Raw genomic sequence first — 6,076 nt, 5'->3', positions numbered from 1 at the left:
AAAACAAATACATTCAGGATAAGGCTTCACTGAATGATTGTATTATTTTGTGTTTATTCTTTTAAGAGAATTTTTTTAATTAATGAAAATATTGTTATTTAAAGCATAACTGGAAAAGAAAGAGGTAGGTATAATAAGCCAACATAAACAGATTATCCAGAAGCCCTGAAAAGGTTTAGAACTGGAAATCATTTGTGACTTTAATATTCTGTATTATTATTAAAAATATATCCACTGCCTAAAGGGCATCAAGAAAGTATAATTAAATCATCAAGAGCTCAGTTTTCCACTTATCCACCATTATGAGCATACTACAAAGGACCTCACAAAGAAGAGGTAGGATTTTGGTGTACTTTTCAGAGAAACTGTGAAGAAAAATTAAAGCAATCTGGAATTATGCCCAGAGAATTAAAGAATTGTACATATCCTTAGACCCACCATTATCACTGCTGGGTCTATTTCTATTTCCCAAGATGATCTGAGAAAAAGAACCTACGTATTCTAAGATATTTACAGTAGTTCTCTTTGTGGTAGCAACGATATGGAAAATCGAGGGGATATCTATCTTTTGAGGAACAGATGAATAAGTTGTGGCATATGATTGTGATGGAATACTACTATGCCATAAAAAACAATAAGCCGATTATTTTTTTAATGTAGAGACCTACATGAAATTAGTGAAAGCAAATGAGCAGAACTAAGAAAACATTATATACAGCTATAGAATTAGTGTTTGAAAAAACAATGTGAATGTCCACTTCCAGAGAAAGAATTGATAAACAGAAATGCAAAAGACATCATTTATATATAAAATATTTTTGGTGAAGAGGGGAAAGAGGGAGATACCTGAACAAATAAAAATTTTAAAAGAGAAAGAGAAAAAAAATTCAAGCCTCCAGCTACAACATATCAGTCCTCCTCAAGTAGATGAAGAATAAGACATTCTCCTAAATTACTGGCTAGCAATATAAAGATGTGGAGATGTATAATTCTTATTTATTACAAATTGCCTTTCCACAAATAAAAAATAAAGTATGAATAAAGCAAGACATGTGCACCTATTTATTTTAGGTTAAAGAGCTTTGGTTCTCTGAACTTTTAAATTGACCCTTATTTATCAAAAGTCTTTCCTATGGTCATTAAGGAAAGTCAAAGCCCAGTACAAAGAATACCATAATAAGTATTCTATAAAACTGTCAAAGGATTCCCTCAGCCTTCCAGAAGTTTCGTTTAAAAAGGCTATTTTCAGATATTTTAATGTAGTTCTAGTAAAGGAAAAAAAGGGAAGATGGGATAAAGAAGAGAATTACATGGCTGCCTTCTAACTCCTTCTCCCAAAGGAGAATCATTTTTATGACAGAGTCTTTGGTGACATCTATAGACACCTTTTCATTATGTTTTTTAAATGTATAAAATAAAATACAGATGATTACAAAGAAAACCAATTACACTCAAATAGTTATCAAAATATGAACAAAACAAGTTCATATACCCCATTTTAAGAGTCTTTGTCCATCCATGAAAACAATGGATTGAACTGTGGAAATTAAATTGGTCTGGAAGAGACTGCATAATTGGAATTGATGAGGCTAGTGCAAAATGGGAAAAGACTAAATAAGTCCTGATAGCTTAACTCAGGGAAAGAGCTTACTTCAATTCTTCTTAAGAACTGTGATTTCATCCATATGGGTAATCTTTTCACCATTTTAGGTTGCAAGAATGGCTGTGGTCCAGGAGAAGAGAAAAAAAAAAGCTGTCACCTGTTTGCTTCCTTTTTGGTAAAGAAACCCTGTGAATGCATGTCTTTTGAAACAGTTTAAGGCTTGAAACCTTTTTGACTCAGTAAGCGTGCTAGACCTTGCTCTCTATGCTCATAGTACAATGAATACAGTAGACAATAAACAAATAATTGATAAATGAACCCCTCTTTCTAGTTGTAAAGGAATTCTGTAGCTTAATATCTTTCAAAAAGTCAATTAGCTCAGAAACTTTGAGTCTAAAATTCCTAAAGGTGTCATGTCTACTATAAGAAGTATACATCCTTTAGTGGGAATGAGAAGAAAATCTATGGTTCATTTCTGAGAGCATTCCACACTATCCAAAGAATTTTTCTTTAAAATTTGGATTTATAGAAAACCACTAAGAGCCCTAAAAATAGGAACTCATGCACAAAAGTCTACATCACCAACTTATCTACATTAAAAAATTGCAAATGGCAATACCTAACAAAACTAAGGCCAGTCAAGCACATATCCAGTGTCCAAAAGACTACAATTACCCTGTCCCATTCTCTCTATACACCTTAAACACCCACAAGTCCCTTGGGATGCAAAGTTCAACATTTATTGGGTGATTAGTAGGTATAAGTATCTTGGGGATACTCAAAGTTTAGGTATAATAAATCTCAAGAGTGTTATGGGGCTAATATAGCAACACAGAAAACAATACTAAAGTAACATTACGTGACTAAGGAACCTGAAAGAAGCAAAACATAAGAGATTCAGCTTTGGTTTCCTCCCCTGAATATTTATATTCTTATTTCCAATTTGAAGCCTTTGTTTATGTCCTTCCCTACCTCTTTCTTCTGCCTTCAGCCTATCCACAAAATTTTACAGTTGGAAGGAACCTCAGAAAATGGACACACCAACCCTCTCTTGATATACCGGGCACCAGCTTTTCCCAGTTGGTAAATTACTCATGCTTTGCCTACAGAATATAAAATACTTCCACTGAAATAAAAACACATGCCTATGAGAAACCCTATACATGCTGGAGTCCAAGTGCTATTGCTTTCCAATGATGTCACTAATACAACATAACCAAACCCTAGCATAAGACAACAAAATTTTATTGTAATAGCATTCAGCCAATTGCCTGAGGCATAAATCACCCAGCAATCCGAGCTCTCCTGGGACCCTCAGTGGCAATGTGAACTATCCTATAAACTTAGTGGCAATCACTCACAAGTGACAGCCCATCTACAATCACCAAATTGTTTACTGTCTGTACAGACACATTGTTTCTATGACATCTGTTACTAATGCCCACAACTTAAATAAATGCAGAAACGTGAACTCTAAAAGAAATTAATCCTAACCATCAAACCACAGAGCTTATAATGATAGAATGAAAGTGAAAAATTAATCTTGATATAATATCAAGCAACAAAGTCCTTAGAAACACAAAGCCACCCCCCCCAAAAAAAACTACAAACAGACCCAAAAAGTATATACTAGAAAGTACTGAAAATTTGTCTTGAAGTGTATTGAAGTTTGCATTGCCAAAATGACTTTAACAAGTATTTGACGGATTTCTCCTAGACTCAGAATTCTGGAAATAATTAGCGTTTGCATACATTGTAGAAACATAGTGACTTGGGGCCAAGAGGTCTTTTAAAAGCATTTTTATGTGTTGTGTCAAGTTCTTTGCATTAAAGTTGTTTTGGCGTTGAAATCCTGTTTGTTACTTTATACTAATTTAGAACATCAGACTGAGACCAACCATCACCTCACTCTTAAAATCAAACCTGGCCATAGCTCTGTACCTGACTGCGGGGTACAAACGACCCCTGAAGCATGATGCTACCAAATTATTATACATTTACACAGAATCAATTAACAGGGAAATACAACAATTTGGTACATATAGGAGTTAAAAACTGTAATTTTACAAGCTTTTGATTGTGATACCCAAAAAACTCCATTTTTATAATTTAGGCTATTACTTCAAAGGCCTGACACTATCTTCCTGAAACCATGAGAAAACAAGCACAGCTATCCATGCAGGAAGACTTAAGAAAGTATTTGTTCTCCCGGGTGAGAAAAGAGAGTCCAAAGGCAGGTAGGCCAAGCTGTAGGAGTTATAGGCAATGCCAGAGGATCCAGAGAGCCTTAAGAAATTCAGCAACAGAAATGAAAACAGAAATGTGTGAGAAAGTTTCAATCCTACTCTTCTCCTCTTCGAAAAAGTTAAACACAAACTGCAGACTGGGATCACAGATTTAGAATTGGACAGGGACTTGGGAGCTATCTAGTCTAATGGAGACAAAGTCACAAAAGGAGCCCTCCCTGCATATAGTGCCTTAGAAAGTCATATATTAGCCCAATCTCCATTCTAATAAAATTTATTTTAAATATTTCCCCATTATATTTTAATCTGGTTCTCCAGTGTGGAGTTTTTTATACCTCTGACCTGATTGAACCACTGAATTTTACAGAAAGGAAACTGAAATCTTTGAGGTTATGTTCTTGCCCAAAGTCAGTGTTGGAGACAGGGTTTGCATCCAAGTACTTAGATATCCAATATGGAGGTCATTCCATGCTGCATTTCATCAATAAACCATCAGTATAGAACCAAAATATAGATTGGGATTATTTTCCCTAGAAAGTTATTTATAACCATTTAATATTTGTCTCAGTTTTGTCATCTATAAAAGAGATAATATTTGCAGTACCTATTTAACAAGGAGTGTTATAAGTGTTTCATAAAACATAGAAATATGATGTTACTGTTTTCTTAAAAAACATCTAAAAATCTCTCTCAAATCATATATGCTAAGAAACCCTTGAACTCTACCAAGAAAAGGGCAGTCCTAAGCACTCTCCCCAGAGAGCACCATCGGTAGCAATTCCCTGCTAGAATAATCCCACTTAGCTGCCTTACTTAGAGAGCACTCTACCCAAAAGAACCCCAAGGGAAGGAATGCAGGGCTCCAGGGATCAGTTATTGCCAATTCACACAGAAAGGGTAAAGCCTGGAGACAGCCTGAGATATTGCCAGAAAGCTATGTAGAGCTAAAATGGAATCAAGAGATTACTGTTAAGACAGTCTCAAAAAAATATATTCAACTGACAAAGAGCTGGCTGAGTCATTGCTTATTAAAAAAGATCTGATAAGGGGGAGACTAGTTTTGCTATGCTTTCTAAGCCTATTTCAGGTGCCTTCAGTGTTCTGGGCTTTAAAAGATGGTCATAACAGTGTGTTTGCATCATGGTTTCAGAAACAATGCCATATTTAGAAATTCTGTTCTAATGGGGCTGCAGAAATATTTATGAATGGGGGAAGGAGATCTTAAGGGAAAAGGGAAAGTCATTCTTTTCTGAGGTTCAAGTGTCTCCACATGGCCCAGGAGTTTGGGCTCTACTTAACAATGAATACTTTTCATCATTTACAGTTATTTCTAAAGTTCTTATTGGTAGAAGAGAATAGTCTTTTCATATATATGCAGGCAGAAATTGACTTCTTTTTTATCTTTGAATCTTCAGGACCTACAAAATAGTAAATGCTTAATAAGTATTTGTTGTCAAACTGAATTTAACTTTATCTTTTAAAATGTGTTTTATTATTTGATTATTTTTAAATAGCTGGTCTATTTAACTGAAAAAGTGAAAGCGAGCAGGGAAACAAGAGGGGTGGCTTTTATGAGGGTAAATTGTATCACAATTGGTTTAACTGGCAAAAAAATACAGTATTGTGTCCTTTCCTCTCCTGAAAAGATTACTACAGTTGCTTCCTTTCCTACAAACACATTTATACCTGGAGTTTCTCATGCTAACTGAATGGTTTCAAACAGGCAAATCCTTCTGAAATTTCTCTAGCAACTATTGACAAAAGTCTAACAGGGAAGCAGTTTTGAAATTACCTTGACATTTTATTTTATTGTTTTTACTGATTTTCAAAAATTGCTAAAATAAATATTTACTCTTTAATTTAAAAAAAGCAATTACAAAAAGAAAAAAGGGCAAGTAAATAAACAGACCTTTCTAGATTTCCTTGTGAGAAAGGTATTATTAAAAGTCTTTTCAATAATCATACTATTTACCTCAGACAAAATAGTTATAACTTTTCCATTTTTAATGAGATCCTATAAGAAATGAAAAGTGATACAACTCACACACACACACCAAATACCATACAGTTGTCCCTTGCTATATTGCAGTTCACTTATTGCTGCTTCACTCTACTGCAGGTTTAAAAAACATATATCAAATTCTGTATCACAGTTTTCACTATATCCTGGGATTTTGTAGATGAACACCATACCGTACACAATGGAAATGCAGTATGCCACTACAGC

At 34.5% G+C, this 6,076-nt stretch overlaps 1 protein-coding gene across 5 annotated transcripts in view; it reads right to left on the bottom strand.

The window, feature by feature from the left end:
- The window catches only part of ST7 (suppression of tumorigenicity 7), a 300,665-nt gene that overhangs the window by 196,970 nt on the left and 97,619 nt on the right, over positions 1-6,076 (bottom strand). The gene's annotated exons all lie outside the window — the stretch shown is intronic.

Source organism: Monodelphis domestica, chromosome 5, assembly GCF_027887165.1.
Source record: "Monodelphis domestica isolate mMonDom1 chromosome 5, mMonDom1.pri, whole genome shotgun sequence".
NCBI classification, from domain to species: Eukaryota; Metazoa; Chordata; class Mammalia; order Didelphimorphia; family Didelphidae; genus Monodelphis; species Monodelphis domestica.
The sequence above is the reverse complement of the archived record's forward strand: the minus strand, read 5'-3'. Positions and strand labels throughout refer to the sequence as shown.